Source organism: Pongo pygmaeus, chromosome 9 (genome assembly GCF_028885625.2).
Source record: "Pongo pygmaeus isolate AG05252 chromosome 9, NHGRI_mPonPyg2-v2.0_pri, whole genome shotgun sequence".
Lineage (NCBI taxonomy): Eukaryota > Metazoa > Chordata > Mammalia > Primates > Hominidae > Pongo > Pongo pygmaeus.
The window spans coordinates 112208538-112231954 of NC_072382.2; positions in this window are offsets into that span (position 1 = coordinate 112208538).

A 23417-nucleotide genomic window follows, 5' to 3' on the forward strand; every position below is an offset into this window, starting at 1 on the left:
AGAACATCCTGGCATCTGCTGGGGGTCAAAAGGCTCTGGGGACAGACCTGAGGTGAGGGTGGAGAAGGGGGTCTGGTGTTCCAAGATGTGACCTTCACATTCATTATTTTAGCTGACTTTTTTTTTGAGCCTAAGACTAAATGTAAACACCTATCTCAAGAACAGACACTTTACAGGGAGCTGTCTAGTACCACCTTAAGCTGAAATGAGGAAATATTTTCCCAATTAGCAAGACACCTTCTATTTCCTGAGTCTTGAGTGCCTGTTAATAGAGCAGTGTGTGGTTTCCATCCTACTCACTGGTGGCTTCCTGTAACTTGAAGAAGCTACAGTATTCTTTTTGGTCCCTGAGACATCAGGAAGGGAACCTAACTTATTGGGTTATCACACTTCTGACACCCCTGCTCCCAATTCCCTTCTTGCTGCTACTTTCCTCTCCTATGCTAGCTGTTCCCTTTGCCTTGAATCTCTTGTTGTTGTACCCCTTTACCACGCTGACTCCTGTCTTTTCTTTTATTTTTTTTTAAGAAGGAGTTTCGCTTGGTCGCTCAGGCTGGAGTGCAGTGGCACGATCTCGGCTCACCGCAACCTCTGCCTCCCAGGTTCAAGCCGATTCTCCTGCCTCAGCCTCCTGAGTACCTGGGGTTACAGGCTTATGCCATCACACCCAGCTGATTTTTGTATTTTTAGTAGAGATGGGGTTTTACCATGTTGGCCAGGCTGCTCTTGAACTGCTGACCTCAGGTGATCCACCCACCTTGGCCTCCCAAAGTGCTGGGATTACAGGTGTGAGCCATCTGGCCTGGCTGACACTTGTCTTGGCATCAACATGACTCCACATTTTTATTTTTCATACAGGATTCTGTTAGTTATTTAGTAAAGGAGACTCTGGACACCAGAAATAGCACCTCCCTCTGCTAGGAAAGCTTTCCTTGATTTCCTCTCCTTTCTGCTCTCATAGACACCATATCTGTCTCCATGGCGCACTGATCAGAGATAAGCACAAGGGCTTAATGATGGCTGAGTAGTGGGTTAGTGGAGCCCCATAGCAAAGGGTCTCTTGGCCCCAGAAGTGATAGCATGAGACTACAGCATGATTATAGGTGCCTGGAAGGAGCTGTGGAAAGGGGTGGGTGATGGAGAAGCAGAGGATAATGGACGGGGAGAGAGCAGAGAGGGAAGAGCCACAGCCCATGACGGGGCTAGCCTGGGAAGAGATCTGGCTCTGGAGGTGCATGCTGGGAGGACCTGGAGCAAAGATACTTTGTAGAGAAGAGGAGATGACAGAGGGTACCTGGCAGATGGATGTCTTTGGTCCTGTAGGCTCGTGACTTTCAAATTTGTTTGAACCATAAATCATAATAAGGAAAACATTCTACTTCACAATCCAGCAAATAAATACACATCTACATGCTGTCTGAAAACATTTCACAAAAAGTGCTTAATTTTACTACATGTGAAGCACTGATATGTTCTATTCAATTCTAGTCTCTTTTATTGAAAAAATGCAGGTCAGACCATCTAAATTGATCTTACAACCCCTTAACAGATCAAGTTTGTGCATGTGTGTGTGTTTACCAACATTTTTTTTGAAAAAATTAAATTCACAGAAAGATTAAAGAACAGTGAACATCCATATGCCCTTTATCTAGATTTATCACTTGCCACATTTGTACTATGAACATGAATATAATACACGCATATGGATATGTACATATGTGTGTACATGTACATGTGTACACACACACAACTGATTCCCATTATTCACGTATAGTTATACTCTAGAGAGTCATAGTGAACACTGAATTAGAGAATATGGAACCATTGCTCCTAAGGGAGATACAGGGCTAGATTGCTAAGAGCCTCTGCTGACATTTTCATTAAGCTTGTTTTGTGTGTGTTTCTGTTTGGAGACACTTTATGTATTATACATTGTTGACTCAGTAACACTGAGCATATGGCCATTAGTGCTATGACTCATGTCTGAACGAAGCTTCTCTAATATGTACTTTCTCCATGAGGTTCATCACAGCCATCTTGCTCATGGGAACACTAGACAGCACTTCAGCCTTGTGCGTGGGGCAATCTTAAATAGTGAAATCACCAACAAAAACAAAAATGCAAAAAATGTGCCACTAAATAGACCACAGAAAGGACACTTGTTTACAGTGTGAAACAAGAAGACAGAGTGTTGGTTAACACTTCTTGACCTCATCTGAGAATGTTTGCATCGGATGACTGAAAGTTTTCATCACTTTGTGTACATCTGCAAGTAACCATCAAAGCCCTACGAATATTGATTCAGGGGGCTATAATTCTGAAATACATTTTAGCAAGTAGGCAAATCTGCAAATATAGAATGTCAGTGATGAGTATCAGCTGTATGTATGTGTGAAAGTTGAAGACACTATGTCTCTTCCCCCTGAATGCATCTTTTAAGAATAAGGATATTCTCCAACATAACTACATGACCATTACCCCGCCCAGGATAACTAACCTTCATTCAATAATATCATCTATTATGCAGTTTATATTCAAACTTCTCCAATGTTCCCCAAGAATTCAAAGAGCTGTTTTTTGGGGCGGGGCCTAAATTCAGTCAAGGCTCACCCACACATTGCATTTAATTGTGTCTCTTTAGTCTCCTTTAATCTATACATCTCCTGCCTTTTAAGAAATTGACGTTGATATGTTTCAAGAGTCCAAGTCAATGGTGTCTTAGAATGTTCCACGTCCTAGATTTATCTGGTTGCTTCCTCATGATTAAGTGTTGACGAAACCTTTTCGGCAGGATTACCCCAAAGCGGGTATTGGGTACTGCTTTTGCAGGCCAGGAGAAGGCCTCTATCACTTTGTCCCTCTATTGGTGAGGCTGTTTCATTCCTTCATTAAATTACTGCTGTAGAGCGGGTGTGATGGCTCACTCACGCTTGTAATCACAGCACTTTGGGAGGCCAAGGCAGGAGGATCCCTTGAGCCCAGGAATTTGAGACCAGCCTGGGCAACATAGGGAGACCCCATCTCCATACAAAATTTAAAACATTAGCCAGGCATGATGGCACATACTTGTAGTGCCAGCTAATTAGGAGGCTGAGGCAGGAGGGCTGCTTGAATCCAGGAATTTGAGGCTGCAGTGAGTCATGATTGTGTCCCTGTACTCCAACCTGGGTGACAGAGTGAGACCCTGTCTCAGAAACAAATAAATAAAAAATGAAGTGCTGCTTTAGGTGAAGTAGGGTCAGCGCTGTAGAGGTGAGAGCCTGAAGAGTGGAGGAAGAACCAGGGATCATTGTTGTGAATGGGGCAGGAAGTCTTAGGGGCTAAATCCTGGCAGCGGCCTCTCTCCCAGGAGCAGAGGGCCTGTATGTGTCCTGGAACCCTTCCCTTGTCAAGAGCATGAAGAAACACAGCGTCAATGTCTGGGGGCCTACTTTCAATTTCCAGTGAAATTAGGACAAAGTTCCTTTAGGCTTGATATCATTTCTTTTAAGCCTGGGGCTTGAAGTTGGAGCATTCTAAATGCGTAGGAAACTGTTATGAATAGCAACAAAAGGCAGAGTAACTAACACCTGACATAGCTATTTTCCTTGCCATTGCCTCTGCATGATTTAATATTTAATATGCTTGTGGTCAAACCAAGTCTGAACAGAGCAAGCCTGAAGCATTTCTAGCAACACAGCCAGGTGGCCAGAAGCCCAAAGTGATATAACTGCGGTTTACTCACAGGCTTTCAGAGTAACCTTTAGGGCTGGTTGAACTCTCAGACACCACTTAGAATTTCCTAACAATGATCTGTAATGCATTTGGGAAGCCCGTCTGAATCACCCAATTAGATCATGCTTTCTAATGGGCCTCAATGCAGAGATGCTGCCAACAGCTTTGGCAGAGGCACACAGAGCCCCCTTCTTTACAAGGCATCTTCCACACTCTGTTTTTGATTTCACTCTCACAACATCACTGTGTTGTATCCCAGGCGGGTGTTACTATTCCCATTTGCAGATGAGGAATCTGAGGCTCACTGAAGTTAAGTGACTTGTGCAATGTCACGAAAACGTTGAATGGTTGCTGTGAGCTTTCAACTCAGGAAAGGGCTTGACTTTCCCCTCAGGTGCCCTTTCCACTGTGGTGTTGGGAGTTAAGCAGAGGCAGACAGGTCATTACTGGATGGGAAATGCCCTGTGAGCCATTGCCAGCTGTGTTTCTGTTGGCCTCCAGCAGTGCTTGTCTGATCAGAGACAGGGGTTATGTGGTTAGAATTGGGAAGAAGGCACCCACTAAAATTCTCTAGTGACTTGTTTTAACTTTTGTTTTAGGTTTAGGGGTATAAGTACAGGTTTATTATATAGGTAAATTGCATGTCACAGGGGTTTGGTGTATAGATTATTTCATCACCCAGGTAATAAGCAGAGTACCGGATAGACAGTTGTTGGATCCTCACCCTCCTCCCACCTTGTACCTTCAAGTAAGCCCCGGTATCTATTGTTCCCTTCTTTGTGTTTACATGTACTCAATGTTTAGCTCCCACTTACAAGTGAGAACATGGAGTATTTGGTCTTCTGTTTCTTTGTTAGTTTGTTGAGGATAATGGCCTCCAGCTCCATCCATGTTGCTACAAAGGATATGATCTCATTTTTTAAAAATGGCTGTGTAGTATTCCGTGGTGTATATGTATCACATTTTCTTTATCCAGTCTACCATTGATGGGCATATAGGTTGACTCCATGTCTTTGCTAATTGTGAATAGTGCTGCAGTGAACATACATGTGCATGTGTCTTTATGGTAGAATGATTTATATTCCTTTGGGTATATACCCAATAATGGGATTGCTGAGTTGAATGGTAATTCTGTTTTGAGTTCTTTGAGAAATCTCCAAACTGCTTTCCACAATGGCTGAACTAATTTACATTTCCACCAGCAGTGTATGAGCATTCCCTTTTCTCTGCAACCTCGGTAGCATCTGTTATTTTCTGACTTTTTAGTAATAGCCACCCTGACTGGTGTGAAATGGTATCTCATTGTGGTTTTGATTTGCATTTCTCTGATGATTAGTAATGTGGGCATTTTTTCATATGCTTTTTGGCTGCATGTATGTCTTCTTTTGAAAAATCTGTTTATGTTCTTTGCCCACTCTTTAATGACGTTGTTTTTTGCTTGTAAATTTAAGCTTATAGATTCTGGATATGAGACCTTTGTCAGATGCATATTTTGCAAATATTTTCTCCCATTCTGTAGGTTGTCTGTTTACTCTGTTGGTAGTGTCTTTTACTGTGCAGAAGATCTTTAGTTTAATTAGGTCCCATTTATCCATTTTTGTTTTTGTTGCAATTGCTTTTGGAGTCTTCATCACAAAATCTTTTCTGTAGCCTATACCCAGAATGCTATTTCCTAGGGTATTTTCCACGGTTTTTATATTTATGTTTTGCATTTAAGTCTTTGGTTCATCTTGAGTTGATTTTTGTATATGGTGTAAGGAAGGGGTCCAGTTTCAATCTTCTGCATATAGCTAGCCAGTTATTCCAGCACCATTTATTGTATTGGGAGTCCTTTCTCCATTACTTGTTTTTGTTGACTTTGTCAAAGTTCAGATGGTTGTAGAGGTGTGGCTTTATTTTTGGGCTTTCTACTTTGTTCCATTGGTCTATGTGTTGGTTTTAGTACCAGTACCTTATTGTTTCGATTACTGTAGCCTTGTAGTATACTTTGAAGTCTAGGTATAGAATCATACTGTCTACAAACAGAGATAGTTTGACTTCATCTCTTTCTATTTGGATGGCTTTTATTTCTTTATCTTGCCTGATTGCTATGGCCAGGACTTCCAGTACTATGTTGAATAGGAGTGGTGACAATGGGCGTTCTTGTTTTGTTCTGGTTCTCAAGGGGACTGCTTCCAGCTTTTGCCCATTCAGTGAGATGTTGGCTATGGGTTTGTCATAGATGGCTCTTATTATTTTGAGTTATGTTTCCTAAATGCCTAGTTTGTTGAGGGTTTTTAACATGAGGGGATATTAAATTTATTGAAAGCCTTTTCTGCTTCTATTGAGATGATCATATGGTTTCTGTTTTTATTTCTGTTTATGTGATAAATCACATTTATTTATTTGTATATGTTGAACCAACTTGTGTCCCAGGAATTAAAGCCTACTTGATCATGGTAGATTAGCTTTTTTATGTGCTGCTGGATTGAGTTTGCTAGTATTATGTTGAGTATTTTTGCTATATGTTCATCAGGGATATTAGCCTGAAGTTTTCTTTTTTCATTGTGTCTCTGCCAGGTTTTGGAACCAGAATGATGCTGGCTTCATAGAATGAGTTAGGAAGGAATACCTCCTCCTCAATTTGTTGGAATAGTTTCTGTAGGAATGGTAGCAGCTCTTCTTTATACATCTGGTGGAATTGGGCTGTGAATCTGTCTGGTCCTGGGCTTTTTCTGGTTGGTAGGCTTTTTATTACTGCTTCAGTTTTGGAACTCATTATCGGTCTGCTCATAGATGTGTTTGTAGTAGTCCCCGAGGGTTTTTTGTATTTCTGTTGGGTCAGTGGTAATGTCCCTTTTGTCATTTCTGATTGTGTTTATTTGGATCATCTCTCTCTTTTTTTTTCCTTTGTTAGTCTAGCTAGTGGCCTATCAATCTTATTTATTCTTTCTAATAATGAACTTTTGATTTTTGTTGATCTTTTGTATATTTTTGCATCTCAATTTCATTCAGTTCATCTCTGATTTTGTTATTTCTTTTCTTCTGCTAGCTTTGGGGTTGGTTTGCTCTTGTTTTTCTAGTTCTTCTAGGTGTGATGTTAGGTTGTTAATTTGAGATCTTTCTAACTTTTTGATGCAGGCATTTAGTGCTAGAATCTTCCCTCTTAATATCTAGTGACTTCCCAGGAGGTCAGGAGGGCTCCCTCTACTGGAAGCATCAAAAGTGGCCCACAGCTTGGTGGTCAAGGCCATAGAGTTAGAGTTAGATTGAGATTGGAATCTCAGCTCTGCCTCTTATTGATGTGTGGCCTTGAGCAGGTTGTTTAACCTTGCTCATTGTAAGTCTTCTTACCTATAAAATGTGGTTTTATAGTTTTTTATGAAGATTGAATTATTGTATGTAAGGTACTTAGATCAGTAGTAGACACTCTACAATTAATAACTGTTATTGTATAATGCACTTAGTAAACACTCAATAAAAAGCCATTGTCATGGCATTGAGACATTTTCATGAACAGTGGTTGCTACTTTCAGACGATGTCATTGAGAACTGAACATAATCTGTGGCAGTGTCTCCCAGAGGCTAAAGAAACTTCCTAAGTACAGAAACCTGTGATTTGCACCTATATAATGTGCTCCATGAGACAGTTTTCCATTATGTCATCAGTAGTGCATTGAATAAGTGCTGGACAAATGGAGGTAAGAGTTGTGTTTCTTGCCCTCAGGGAACTTATGATCTGGCTGGGGTTGGCCAGTGGGGGAAGGTGCAAAAACCCATGCATAGAAGATAAACACCAAATATGGTAACATTGTCCATATGGAGAGGATTGGGTCCCTTTGGAGTACAGAGAATTAGGGGAGGCAAGAGCCAGGGTGGCCAGGCAAGTCTTGGCATAGGAAATGGACTTAAACAGTAACATTAAGTCATTCCTACTCCCTCCTTGCTGAGCAGGAATAAGAAAGTGAACTCCCAATGACAGGTACCGACTTGGTATCAGTTCAGAGGACCTCCCAGGCCTCTCTGCCCTTTGGTGGGGGTGTTACCTTGTGTTCAATTGTAATTCTCTCAGAGGGTCCAGGCAGCTGGTGTGGGTATTAGTCAGGGTCAGGCCATACATGTGTCTGGGAAGCTCTGTCCATCTACCTGTTTGTCCACTCAATTATCTATATTTGTCTATATGTCTGTCTGTCCACATCTGCTCATTTGCCTGTCCATCTTTTCATCTGTTGACCTGCATATGTGTGTCCTTCCACTCATCTATACATCTGTTAGTTCAATCATCCATCTATCTGTTGTCTCTCTGTGTGTCCACCTGTCCTTTCCATGTTTCTATTGCTCATCTTATTCTACAAAAGATTTGCAGTGGATTACAGAAAACACAAGGAAACAGAACAAGCAGACACACACACACACACACACACGTATGCACACACACAGAGGATTAGAAAGGTCTATGAAGCTAAGAAGTTGCAAATGGGAAAGGGGCTAAAACTAAGACTATGTAGAAATGACATAATTGGTTGCTGCTATACTTGAGCCACAAATTTGTCTCCTATTTATTTTTACAGTTATCTTCCCTGAAGTAGACACAATCTACTATTTGTTTATGAGAAAAAATATTTTTTCTTGTTTTTAGCTCAAAAATAACTTTATCTCATGAGGCTTCCTTCAGTTTCTGGGGAGAGGCAGTTGTTGGTAGTTTTATATGGTGGCTTCTAAATCAGACCAGCCTGAGTTCATATACTGCATCCGTCATTCAACAACTGAGTAACCTTGGGCTCACTGAGTCTTTCTGTGTCATACTTTCCTAATCTATAAAAAAATGGGATAAGCCAAGTATCAACTCAAAGGGCTACAGTGAGGATTAACTGTGATTGTATATACCCAGAATTTAGTAAGGTGTGGGACACATAATTAATCTTTAATATGTGACAGCACTTGTTATTATTGAACCTAATCAGGTTTTGAACGCAATCTCTTGAGTATGGTTGAGCATTAGCATTCACTCAGCTTCTGCATGCAGAAATCATGCAGAAAGTCAAGGACAGAGCAGCTGTGCCCAGGATAGTGCCTGCTAGCCTTGGATGGGTAGGGTAGACACTCTCATTCTCCAATCTGTCCTGTCGATTAGCAATCTGCTTTTTCACTGTCCCTCAAGGTCCAGTCATGGGGGAGTACTTAGCCAGACTGCCCTGACCTTGTGGTCCCAGCTGGGAAGCAGAGACTAGGCAAGCTGCTGCGACTCACCTAATCTTCCCAGCAGCCATCCCTTTGTGCTTAAAGATGATTAGTTGCGTGGGATAGTAAGTGTGCATCCCTCTCCTTGGCTGCAGTTGCCTTTCTCCCTCAAGCTCTGTATAGCTAGCAGCATTTCACTCTTAACCTTGCAGTCTTCCTGGGCCTGATTTGCATCCACAAAGTTTCTATGTCCTCTTTAGGAGTTGAACCATCTCTCCTTAGAGATCAAGGGGTGTGGGGCAGGGGACAAGCAGGAGGTGGTGTGGCTTATTCTGTCTGAGAGCAAGAGCCAATAACTCGGTTGTGACTGTGTATATTTGTGTGCGAGGGAAGATAGGGTGAGAATGGAATAATTCCACTTTGTTTTTACTTTTAAGTATTGCACAAATGGTCTCTGGAGTCCGCTGGCAGCTGGTAGACTTTGATTTAAAAGCAATGAATTATATCCTCCAGTTGTGAGTAAAATTACAAATATCTTCAAGATGTGCAGTGCTCTGAGAAAGGGAGCTCACTCATCCAGGCTCTGTGGTTGCCTCCTGTCCAGAGAAGGACACAGCACCTCTCTCTCCAGAGGGGAAGTGGGAAATGGGGAGAAGACTGTGGGGAGCATGTCCTACAACACAGGGACTAGAGAAGAGTATGATTTAGGGACATATCCTGGATCAGATATGGGGTAGGCAGGAATGGGAAGGCCAAGTGAAGCAACATGGGCCCCTTTCAGGCTCTGCAGGTAAAATCCTCTCAAATTCATGTCTGGAGAGCAGCCATGTAGTTGAATACCTGGTATCATCAGGTAGAATGGATGCTACTTGATGAAGGCTTCTTTACCTCAGCAGCAAATATATATATTTGATACAGTGTCTCGCTCTGTTGCCCAGGCTGGAGTGCAGTGGTGTGATCTTGGCTGACTGCAGCCTTGACCTTCCAGGCTTAAGCGATCCTCCCACCTCAGACTCCCAAGTAGCTGGGACTACAGGCACACCACCACACCTGGCTAATTTTTGTATTTTTTGTAGAGACAGGGTTTCGCCATGTTGCCCAGGCTGGTCTTGAGCTCCTGGGTTCAAGCCATCCACCCACCTTGGCCTCTCAAAGTGCTAGGATTACAGACATGAGCCACTGTGTCCAGCCAGCAAATATTTACCAAGTGCCTGCAGTATAGAAATAGAAAGTCAAAGCTGGGTGTTATGGTTTGGATCTGTGTCCCCACCGAATCTCATGTCGAATCTTAATCCCCATATTGGAGGTGGGGCCTGGTAGGAGGTGATTGGATCATGGGGGTGATCCTTCATAAATAGTTTAGCACCATCCCCTTGGTGCTGTCCTCATGATAGTGAGTGAGTGATCATGAGATCCGGTTGTTTAAATCTGTGCGGCACTTCCCACTCTCGTTCTCTTTTCCTTGTTGCGCTGGCCATGTAAAGTGCCTCACTCCCGCTTTGCCTTCTGCCATGATTGGAAGCTTGCTGAGGCCTCCCCAGAGCAGGGGCCGTTATGCTTCCTGTATGGCCTACAGAATCATGAGACAATTAAACCTCTTTATAATTTACCCAGTAGCAAGTATTTCTTCATAGCAGTGCAAGAACAGACTAATATACGGGACATAGTGTCTCCCACCTGTAATCCCAGCACCTTGGGAGGCTAAGACAGGAAAATGGATTGAGGCCATGTGTTTGAGACCAGGCTGGGCAAGATAGCAAGACTTCGTCTCTACAAAAAATAAAAAAAATGAGCCAGGTGTGGTGGCATGTGTCCATAGTCCCAGCTGCTCCCAGCTGCTGGAAAGGCTGAGGCAGAAGGATTGCTTGAGCTCAGGAGTCTGAGGCTGTGGTGAGCTGTGGTTGCACTACTGCACCCCAGCCTGGATGACAAAACGAGACCCTGTGTCAAAAGAAATTAATAAGGTATGGTGCTCTAGGGATATGAAACCCTTGGATAGGGAGGACCAAGTTTTTGTATATATGCAGGTTCCAGAGGGCCAACTTCAAGACTTGAGTATGTGTGGATTTTGGTATCCAAGGGGATCCTGAAATGAATCCCCCAACTCTACTGAGGGACTGCTATATATTCAATAATTATTTTTCAAAGAGGTCACATCTTCTTGGTATAGTTAAGCATATTGCAGAAGGAGGTTAAGCAAGATGTATACTTGGGGAAGGCAACCAAAAGGAAAGGTTGCTGAAGGGGAGATTTGGCCCCTTCCCAGCTAACCCTTTGGCCAGGGGCCCAGCTCCAAGGCCCCCAGTCCAAACACCTGGGAATGAGAACACTGGGGCATGCCATTTTGAAAAGAAAAAGCTACTAATTACCTGCATAGAATAGATATTAAGAAGAGATTTGTCTAGGGATTTCAAACCAAATAATCCATTGATTTAATAACTAACCAATTTCCTTATGGAAACAATGACATCTCATCAAGCACATGTTTAATTTTGGACATTCAACAATTTTCTGGATAAAAGAGAAAGAAATGTGCATGGGAGCACACACACACACACTCACTCGCTCTTAAATGGTCTGGGTCATTGACCCTGCCATTCTCAGTGCTTACAGACCTGGTGAACATGAATGGGAAATTAGAATATAGGCTTTCTTCAATAGGTCACAGTTTTTATGAACCGTACAGAGTGAGTATTTCGTTGCTTTGGTGCTGAAAATTTTTTGTTTGTTTGTTTGTTTTAAAATGACCAATCTACTTCATTTCATACTCACTGAAGAAATGAATCTGTTGTAATCATGGAGGAAACCTTGGTTCTGTTGGACTTACTGAGAGATACTGTCTTCAACATGGTGCTGTCCTAGGGAAATTTCAAGAGTACTTTTAATCATTTGTGAGCATATAAGTTTAGTTTTAGATGCATATAATATAAAACTCAAATTAGTGACTTAAGATGAATTTTGATATCTTTCCAACAAAAATGTCCAGAGAAAAAAATGGTCCGGGTTGGTGACTCTATGGCTGTGAGAGATCCAGTTTCTGCCTGTCTTCTGCTTCTTCTGTTTGCCAAGAGCAGCTCGGTCAGGGAGACCCTAACCCAGCGGCGCTAGAGGAGTTAAAGACACACACAGATAAATATAGAGTGTGGAGCGGGAAATCAGGGGTCTCACAGCCTTCAGAGCTGAGAGCCTTGAACAGAGATTTACCCACGCATTTATTGACAGCAAGCCAGTGATAAACATTGTTTCTATAGATTACAGATTAACTAAAACTATTCCTTATGGGAAATAAAGGGATGGGTTTGGCTAGTTATCTGCAGCAGGAACATGTCCTTGAGGCACAGATCGCTCATGCTATTGTTTGTGGTTTAAGAACGCCTTTAAGCGGTTTTCCGCCCTGGGTGGGCCAGGTGTTCCTTGCCCTCATTCTGGTAAACCCACAACCTTCCAGCAGGGGTGTCATGGCCATCATGAACATGTCACAGTGCTGCAGAGATTTTGTTTATGGCCAGTTTTGGGGCCAGTTTATGGCCAGATTCTGGGTGGCCTGTTCCCAACACTATTATTGGCACATGTTTTCCAACTCAAGGCTACCTCATGACCCAAGATGATTACAGTAACATCTTAAAGTCACATTCTTGGCAAGAAGAAGGAGAAAGGGAGGAAAGAGCACAAAGGTGACCCTCCCAGTCAAGTAAACCCCTTTGAGATGCTTTCCCAGCAGCTCCAACAATGACTTCAGCCTGTACAGCATTGGCCACACCTAGCTTCAAGGGAGACTGGGCATACTGTTACCCAGACTAGTCCTGGGGTTCTATTAGCATGTGAGTAGGGGAGAATGAGTGTTAGGGAGGAAATAGTCTCTGCTATGAGTTTTTGCTTATGAACTGACTTTAAAAATCCAATCTCCATATAAGGTAGATCTCCAATGTAACTCAGAGCCCTCCAGGTCTTCTGGGGCTATTTGTGACTTGCTCATTCCTAGAAGGCAGGTATGCTGACCTGGGCTAACCCAGAGGGCACTAGGGCACCAACTGACATGGTGTGAGTTTGCTCTGCAATTTGGATGGAGAGTAGAAGGGCAGAAAGTAGGTTCTTCATCCTTACTTTACAGAGGAAGAAAGCAAGTACGGCAGTGATGGTTTCTCAGGGACAAGAAGGGCTAGAAACATGGTAATGCAGGATGCAGGAAGGCAGAGGCAGAGCTTTATTGGTTGTGGGGAGGCTGGGGGTGGGGATGGAGGGTGGGGCCTTTAGCACTTTGTATCACCAGTGGTGAGTTCTGGGAGCCTTCTGTAGAGGGTGTGTCAGAAAATGTTCGGGAGTATTAGGCCATTCTTGCTTGGCTATAATGAAATCCCTGAGACTGGGTAATTTATAAAGAAGAGAGGTTTAGTTGGCCCATGGTTCCACTGGCTTTACAGAAAGCATGGTGCTGGCATCTGCTCAGCTTCTTGGGAGTCCTCAGGAAGCTAATAATCATGGTGGAAGGTGAAGGCAGAGCAGGCATGTCACAGGCCAGAGCAGGAGCAATAAGGGTGGGGAAGATGCACATGATTGTCAATGACCAGATGTCCCAGATCTTGTGTGAACTCAGAGCAAGAGCTCATTTATCACCAAGGGGATGGCTCAAGCCATTCACGAGAGATCTGCCCCCATGATCCAAGCACCTCCCATCAGGTTCCCCCTCCAACATTGAAGATTACATTTCAACATGAGATTTGGGTAGAGACAAATATCCAAACTGTATCAAGGAGTGTACAAGCACCCACTTTTGGAGTAGGCACTCTGCCAGGGAGGGAAATGTTTTTCTGCCCATGCACAAATATACCCCTTGTTATATTGACTGCTGGAGTTGGCCAATTTTCTTTTATTCAGCATACCACTCTAGTCTGCCTTTGGTCTGATGTTCTCTTAGAGTTATTCTGAGAAAATACAGCCTGAGAAGATAAGCAGACAAGTAGACAAAGACAAATGTACAGGGATGTTCAATGCAGCATTGTTCAAATAGTAAAAAATTGGATACAACCTAAATGTTCTAAATGTTCATCAAAAGCATATCAGTTAAATTATGAAAGAGCTATCTAAAGAATGCTGTGGGGTCCATAAAACCGAAGCCAAGATTTATCTATTCACTGGCATAGAATGAGCTCCATGACGTATCTCAGAGTGATAAAAGGGTCACAAATCATTCATTTATAGTAGTATCCCATTTATATAAAATGTTAAAAAATCTATGCATATTTATGCACAGAACAATATCACAAAGGACGTGTCCCAAGATGTTTGACATGATGACATTTTATTTTTATTTTTTTGAGACGGAGTCTCACTCTGTTGCCCAGGCTAGAGTGCAGTGGTGCAATCTCAGATCACTGCAGCCTCCGCATCCTGGGTTCAAGAGATTTTCCTGCCTCAGCCTCCCAAGTAGCTGGGATTACAGACGTGTGCCACCACACCTGGCTAATTTTTTGTATTTTTAGTAGAGACGGGGTTTCACTACATTGGCCGGCCTGGTCTTGAACTCCTGACCTCAAGTGATTTGCCCACCTTGGCCTCCCAAAGTGTTGGGATTATAGGCATGAGCCACCGCACACAGCCAGACATGGTGACATTTTAATATTTTATTCTTTTTTATACTTCTCTGTGTTGATTGAGCATTCCAAGGATGTGCTATCTTTATAATCAGAAGAAATTAGGAATTTAGAATTTAGGAAAAAATACACGTATGTAAAAAACTGGAAGAAAACCCTCAAATGGCCATACCTTTTGGTTGGAATTATAGATACTTTTTTTCTCCTTTCTTCTCTTTTTTACCCCCAGATTTTCTAGTGTGATTATAATGTTTATAATAGAACAATGAATTAAAAATAGTACTAAGAGATAATACTGATTGTTTTCAAGGATGGTTATAGATGCTTTTGCATTCATAGTTGCATATCTACGTAACAATTCAACCTCTCTTCCCTCAGGATGCCTAATCAAGAAGGCAGGCACATAAACAATGGACCTTAAACTAAGGTGACCAGTGAGACATCAACAATAAGAACAAGGCCCCATGGGGCCACCAAGGAGGCACCAGGATCTCTGCTCAAGCCAGTAGCGGAGTGGCAAATGACAATAAAAGAATATTCATTTGTAGGAAAGGATTCACAAATCGAGGAGTTGAGAGAGACCCCATAGGTCATCCAGTTTCTTTCCTGTGAATGTAGCCATCTTCTCCCTTATATTCCATCAGAGGGAATTCAGTCTTTTCTTGAACAACTGCAGTGACCAGCAAGCTCAAAACCATGGACGTCTGCTATATCCATTGCTGAATGCTCTATTTATTAGAAAGTCCCTGGTCATAGTGATCTCAATTCAGTCTCTTTGAAACTTGTACTCATTGTCCCTCTTTCTATTTTGTGGGTTAACAAGAGGCAGGTCTCTTCAACCATGACTGAATGCCCTTGGCAGTGGCTTTCAAACTGTCCAGTGAAAGCCAGGTTTCCCGGAGATGCCTCTTCTAAATTCTCTGTTTTGAACTGTGTATGTTCCTTTACAGAGCGAGGTGGGCACTGAGAACTTCAGCTCAGGTCAGGGCTGGCCAGCTCTGAACCTCGCAGGAACAATAGTTCTCTTGCCCTGGACCTGCCTCTCTGTGTACAGTGGGGGCCCAGGCCTTGTCATTCTTGCTACTCCATCTCTCATTGTGGCTTCTGTTTCCTAGGTCCTCGAGGATTTTTCTCATTTCCTAGTCTGACTTTGTAGCCTTATGCTAACTTTCTTTGCAGAGATAGTTTCGTATTTTCTGCTTAAGTTAGTCAAAATAAACTTCTGTTGTTTGCAACCAAAGAACCCTGTCTGGTACAGATGGCATTCACTTCTTTATCATAAATAGATATTACATTAATCACTCATGTTAAGATTCTGGTTAACCAAATCCATCCTTACCCCACTCCACCCGGATTACTTTACACTGAGGTTGTCACTAAGCCAGATCTGTCTGTCCTGTGCATGTGGAAGTGATCTTTTATTTTTACCCTTTAATCTGTCTCCATTACATTAAATTTTGTTAATTTGGTCAATTTCTGTTGGGGTTACTTTTAATCTGGATGCCTGGCTTTCATCTATCACACTCATCTAGGTTTTGTGTTATCAGCAGATGCCACAAAATAACATAATGTGGTCTAGACATGGACCACTGTCTAGATTCTGACATATTTGCTTCTGAATTTGATAATGCCAAGTGATGGTGAGAATGTGAGATGCCGGTGGGGGTATAAACTCATACTACCACTTTGAAGACAGACTGCAGGAAATTAAAATAAAATTAAAAATGGACATACCTGGCTGGGTGCGGTGGCTCACGCCTGTAATCACAGCACTTGGGAGGCCGAGGCGGGTGGATCACAAGGTCAAGAGGTCGAGATCATCCTGGCCAACATGGTGAAACCCATCTCTACTAAAAGTACAAAAATTAGCCGGGTGTGTTGGCGTGTGCCTATAGTCCCAGCTACTCGGGAGGCTGAGGCAGGAGAATCGTTTGAACTCGGGAGGTGGAGGTTGCAGTGAGCCAAGATCGCACCACTGCACTCCAGCATGGGCGACAGAGCAAGACTCTGTCTCAAACAAACAAACAAACAAAAAACCACACACACACACAACAACAAAAACCTATACCCTACAACAGAGAAATCTATTTCTAGGTAAAATGGAAAAAGTTCCCTTGTCCTCCTTGCAGGGTGTGCAATGGGGGTGTGGCTCACTTCTTTGGTGCCCCACTGCTCAAACCTCCATGGGGAGCATGCAGATGGGCAGGCTGTGGGGCTCTGACCCCACAGCAGTGTCTGGGGGTGGATGTTTACCTGAAGCCCCAGTGGGCATGTGTTACAGGGTGCTGTTTCAGTTTAGCAGTCCATAGGTGGCTTGTGTTACTCAGTTCAATTAGACCCCTGCCTTATCGTAAGGACAGAGGGCTTTCTGTATCCCGGGGTTTTTGCCTTGGTGTACCAGAAGAATTAGATCACACATGTGCTTGGAGAATGAGTGCAAGGTTTTATTGAGTGGAAGTAGCTCTCAGAAGATGGGGGAGCCAGAAGGGAGATGGTTTTCCCCTGGAGTCAGGATGCCCAGCAGCCGGGCTCTCCTCCGTCTGCCCCAGCCAAACTCTGCATTGTTCCAGGGGTCGCTGGCCTGCCAGTGTGTTCTTCTGCCAGCATGCTCCTCTCGACATCCTCTCAACGTCCAGCCACTTGTGTGTGCTTGTTGTTCTTCCACTGGTGTGTTCCTCTCGATGTCTAGCCACTTGTGTCTCTTCTCGCTAGGGTCTTAGGGTTTTTACAGGCACAGGATGGGGGTGTGGTGGGCCAGGGTGGTCTTGGGAAATGCAACATTTGGGTATGAAAACAGGAGGGCCTGTTCATGGGCATAGGCCCGAGGGTTCATGGGCATAGGCCTGAGGGTGGAGCCCTTGCTAGGGACTATGCTCTTCTCCTCCCAGCACTTTCCTGCCCCCCTCCCACATCATAGGTATACATGCTAAATAAAGTCTTCCACATGGCACATAGAGCTAAGTATTAGAATGCAGATTGTAATAACAAAGTATTAGAAATGATGTACTATATTCATAAAATGAAATATTGTTTTAAAAATAGATCAAATTTATTACCGTGGATAAATCTCAAATATATAATGTCAAATGAAAAAAAGGAAATAGTAAAATAATATACCTGGTATAAAACCATTTGTAAATTAAAAAAAAAGAAAAAAATACATATGTGATTTTGGATACCTCTATGCAGAGTAAAAGTTTAAAAACATATGGAAGGGATACATATCAACTTCAGACTAATGGTTATCTCATGGAGAAGAAGGGACAAGAAAGAGATGGTGTGAGAAGGACTGATTCTATAATGACTCTGTAATGATTTATGTGGAAATCTTTTTAAACTAACCTTTTTATAGATTTTTATGGTTATTAAAGCACTCGGTGCTGCAGATGACAATTTGGGGTCATACTGATCTGGGTCCAATTCTGGCTTCAAGCTGTACAACCACAGGTAAATTGTGTAAGCTCCAGCAACATCAGTTTTCTCATCTGTTAAATGGGAACAATAATTAAGCCTATTTTACAGACCTGCCATGAGAGTGGAATTATATTAGATAGCTAAACTGTTGAGCATGGTGCTTGGTCTGTAATAGCACTAAATAAATGTGAAATATTGGTTTCTTTCCTCTTGCTGAGGCTAGTGAAGCATAAATGGAAGAGGGTAGGAGTGGGCAGTGGTAGGATGGGGAGGGCAGGGAGGAGGACGAATAAGAGTTGTATTCATAGCCGATGTGGGGAACAACACCATGGGAGAGAGGAACTCCATGAGTGAGAGACCGCACTTAAGAAGGCAACGAGTGAAACAGCTGGAAGCATTAGGGAAAAACAACCCAACGCACCAAGTAATCCAATCCAGTGGAATGAGCTGGGAATCATGGAAGACCAGAGACTAGGAGAAGAAAATATATTTACACTCCTGGAAGGAAATGCAAATGGAAAGACAAATCCCCAGACTGGAGCAAGCAGGCTGGCCCAGCATCCCTGCCTCTCCCTGGGGGCTTCGCAGTCCCCGAGTCTGCCTTTTGCAGGTTACTTCTTTCTTAATCCTCTTCAATGTTACTCAGATTCTGTCAGGAAACCAGATGGAATAGGCTGCGCTACACTTCTCTTGAAACGATCTTCGACCACCTTACCCTGTGCTTTCAGGAATGCTATGGTTTGAATGATGGTGTTGCCTCCAAAATTCAGGTGTAGAGGCTTAATGGCTAGTGTGATAGTATTGAGAGGCGGGTCCTTTAAGAGGTGATTAGGTTATGAAGCTCCTCCCTCATGAGTGGGATTAGGGACCTTATAAAAGGGCCTGAGGGAGAGGATTTGCTAGCCTTTTCTTTGTGTCTTGCCCTTCCACGTGTGACAATGAAGCAAGAAATGCTCACCAGATGCCAGCACCTTGATCTTGGACTTCTCAGCTTCCAGAATTTGTGAGGAAATACATTTCTGTTCTTTGTAAGTGGCTCAGTCTCAGGTATTTTGTTATAGTAGCACAAATGGCTTAAGACACAAGAAATGCATAAAGTGTGGTGACCCTATAAAATTCTGTGCTCTTAAAACCCTGAAAAGCTGGTGTGAGTGAGGACTTTCAGGACATTGCTTCAGCTAGAGAAGGGCAAAGGCTAGCCAAGTGACTCTCATTACCTTTTACCTTGAATCCTGCACCCCATTCTCCACTTTTCCACCTCCTCTCTTTCCCAGTCCAGTTTTATTTTCCTGAGATAGAGTTCAAATTTTATCATTCTTCTGCTCAGAAACATTCAATAGCTTCCCTATTGTCCTCAAAATTAAGGACTAGTTCTTTGGTTTAACCTTCAGGAACCTGCCATAATTTTACCCTAACCCATTTTTCTAACTTTTCCAACGTATTTTTCCTCTAGACTGATTCTTACATCACTACATTCCAGCTCCCCCCCAACATTTACTGCTTTTCCATCTTTGTTCTTTTCATCGTGTGTTCCCTCCATCCTCCCATTTCCATGTGTCCACATTTTTCTCATCCTTCATAGACTACTCCAAATGCCATTTGCTTTGTAAAGCATTTTTGGATCCACTTTCCTTCCTCCCCTAGCTGGATGTAAGTAGTCAGTTCAATTTTACTTAAGAAACTATTGAGATTGGAGTCCAGATTGGCAACTAGATGCAACCAGGAAAAGCTTCTTCCACTGAGAAACAAGACCATCAAGCAGAGCAGCACCCTCCAAGATCTTCAGGAGGAAGGCACTGAGAGTAGCAGATGGGGGACAGACAGAGGAAGGATGCAGGCCCTGGGCTGAAGTGGGGAGGTCAATGGGGACCCTGCATGGGGTTGCTGAGCACCAGGACTCATTCCTGGCCGCAGGAAGTTCCTGGAGAAGGAGTGAGTTAAATAGGTGTGGAGTGGCCCGCTCTCACCATGGACCTCTGGATCCTAGCTGCATGAGACCCCATGACCCCATGGGCATTTGAGCTGGCAGCGAGAGCTGCTTGGGGAGTTGGTGGGGACAGGTCTCTAGCCATGCAGAGCCCAGAGGGTTTGGTGCAGGAATGGCTGCAGTGGAGTATATTCAGGAACCCCATCCTCCAAGGCTCACCATGCTCCTCTAGGTGCCTGTGACCTTTGCTGACTGTCAGACCTGGACAGGGCAGGGCTATGTTGCCTGTGGGATGGGCAACCCCCATATCTGAGCACCCCCATGTCTGCTTGCCTCTCCTTGGGTTCCTGCTTGGCTGTGCCCACTTGCAGTACAGCCTTAGATGCCCAACTAGGGCATTTACCAGGAGCTACCACCATATCTCCTTCATGAGCACACCCTGTGTAACCACTGGAGAGCTTTTGCAGATGGGCCAGCGTTGGCATGCACTCACTTGCGGCCTCCTGCCGTTGGTTTGCAGGTGTGCATGGGTGGACCTCACCACCCTGCTGCCACTGGTGCATATGCACAGACCTCACTGCCATGCCATCACTGGACAAGTGCACACACGTGGTATCCATCACCCCACTGCCACCAGTACTCAAGTGTGCATGCTGACTCTGCTGTTCCACTGCACTGCCACCCCCCGTACATGCAGGTGGATTCCATTACACTGCAATTACTGGTGCATGTGCATACATGGACACTGCTGCTCTGCTGCCACCCATGCGTGCAAACACTGCCATGCCACCACCCTGCTGTTGCTAGCACATGTGCATGAGCATGGACCCTGTTGCCACCACTCTGATGAGGCATTTTTTGCCAGCACCCCCAAGCAGAGTGTTGTGGCCAGTGGACTGGGAACACCTCAGCCCCTCCAGTGCAGCAGGTGCTTAACCTTGAGGGGCCAGAGAACAAAGAAGCTGTGGGCCTGGTTCCAGCCTTTCAGGGTTAGAGAACACAGGCCAGGAGTGCTAAGCTGAGCCTTGGCTCCCTGAAATCATCCAGAAATGAAGCCAGTAGATTGAAGCCAACTTATACCACAATCGAATCCTCAAGGGCATCAAGTATATAAAAGCAAAAAGCCCCATCCAAAAGACAGCAATTTCAAACATCAAAGGAACATCAGTTCACAGAGATGAGAAAGAACCAGTGCAAAAACTCTGGCAACTCAAAAGCCAGAGTGTCTTCTTACCTCCAAAAGACCACACTAGTTCCCCAGCAATAGTTCTTAACTAGGCTGAAATGGTTGAAATGACAGACATAGAATTCAGAATTTGGATGGCAACAACGATCATCGAGATTCAGAAGAAAGTTGAAACCCAATCCAAAGAAGCCAGTAAAATTTTACAAGAGCTGAAAGACAAAATAGCCATTTGAAGAAAAAACCAAACTGATCTGGTATAGCTGAAAAACTCACTACAAGAATTTCATAACACAATCATAAGTATTAACAGCAGAATAGATAAAGCTGAGGAAAGAATCTCAGAGCTCGAAGGATGGTTCTTTAAGCCAACTCAGCAGGCAAAAATAAAGAAAAAAGAGTGAAGAAAACCCCTGAGAAATATGGGATTATGGAAAGAGAGACCAAACCTATGACTCACTGGCATCCCTGAAAAAGGAGGAGAGTGAGCGAGCAACTTGGAAAACATATTTGAGGATATTGTCCACAGAAATTTCCCCAGCCTTCCTAGAGAGATTGACATTCAAATTTAGGAAATTTAGAGAACCCCTGCAAAATATACAAGATGACCATCCTCAAGACACATGGTAATTCACATTCTCCAAGGTCAATGTGAAAGAAAAAAATATTACAGGCAGTTAGAAAGAAGGGGCTGGTCACCTACAATGGGAGCCCCATCAGGCTAACAGGGGAGCTTTCAGCAGAAATCCTATAAGCTAGAAAAGATTGGGGGGCCTATATTTAGCATTCTTAAAGAAATTTTGACCATGAATTTTGTATCCAGCCAAACTAAGCTTCATAAGTGAAAAAGAAGTAAAATCCTTTTTAGACAAGCAAATGCTAAGGGAATTAGCATTATAACCAGCCTTATAAGAGGTCTTTAAGGGAGTCCTAAACATGGAAATGAGTGACTGTTACTGGCCACCACAAAAACACACACACTTAAGTAATAGACCATTGACACTATAAAGCAACTACACAATCAAGCCTAGATAACAACCATCTAACAATATGATGACAGGATCAAATCAGCCTACATCAATATTAACCTTGAATGTAAATGGGCTAAATGCCCCACTTAAAAAGTGCTGAGTAGCAAGTCAGATAAAGAAGCAAGGCCTAACTCTATGCTGTCTTCAAGAGACCCATCTCACATGCAATGACACCCATAGGGCCAAAGTAAAGGGATGGAGAAAAATCTATCAAGCAAATGGAAAACAAACCCAAAAAAAGGTTTTATATTAAAATACAGCAGGGGTTGCTATTCCTATTTTTGACAAAACTGTTTTTAAACCAACAATGATCAAAAAGGACAAAGAAGGACATTACATAATGATAAAGCATTCAATTTGACAAAAGGACTTAACTATCCTAAATATATATTCCCAACACTGGAGCATCCAGATTTGTAAGACAAGTTCTTGTAGACCTGCAAAGAGACTTAGATAACCACACAATCATAGTGGGAGACTTCAACACCCCACTGACAGTATTAGGCAGATCAATGAGGCAGAAAACTAACAAAGATATTCAGGACCTAAACTCAAATTTGACCAAATGGACCTAACAGACATCTACATAACACTCCACCCAAAAGCACATGGCATACACTCTAAAATCAACCGCATGCTCAGCTATAAAGCAATTCTCAACAAATAAAAAAAATCTGAAATAATACCAACAATATTCCTGGACTACAGTACAATTAAAAAATCAGTACCAAGGAGATCTCTCAAAACCATACAATTATATGGAAATTAACCTGCTCCTGAAGGCCTTTTGGGTAAACAAAGAAATTAAGGCAGAAATCAAGAAATTCTTTGAAACTAATGAAAACAGAGATATAACATAGTAGAATCTCTGGGATACAGCTAGAGCAGTGTTAATAAGAAAGTTTACAGTGCCAACTGCTCACATCAAAAAGTTAGATCTCAACTTAAAAACCTAACATCACACCTAGAGGAACCAGAAAAACAAGAGAAAACCAACCCCAAAGCTCACAGAAGAAAAGAACCAAAATCAGAGCTGAACTGAATGAAATTGAGGCACAAAAAAAACTATACAACAGATTAACAAAACCAAAAGTTTGCTTTCTGAAACAGTAAAATTGATACACTACAAGCTAGGGTAATAAAGAAAAACAGAAAAGATCCAAATATACACAATCAGAAATGACAACGGGGACATTACCATTGACCCCAAAGAATATAAAAAACCCTCAGGGACTACTATGAACACCTCTATGCATAAAAACTAGAAAACCTAGAAGAAGTGGATAAATTCCTGGAAACATATAACCTCCCAAGTTTGGACCAGGAAGAAATTGAGACCCTTAACAGACCACAATAATGAGTTCCAAAGTTGAAGCAGTAATAAAAAGCCTACCAAC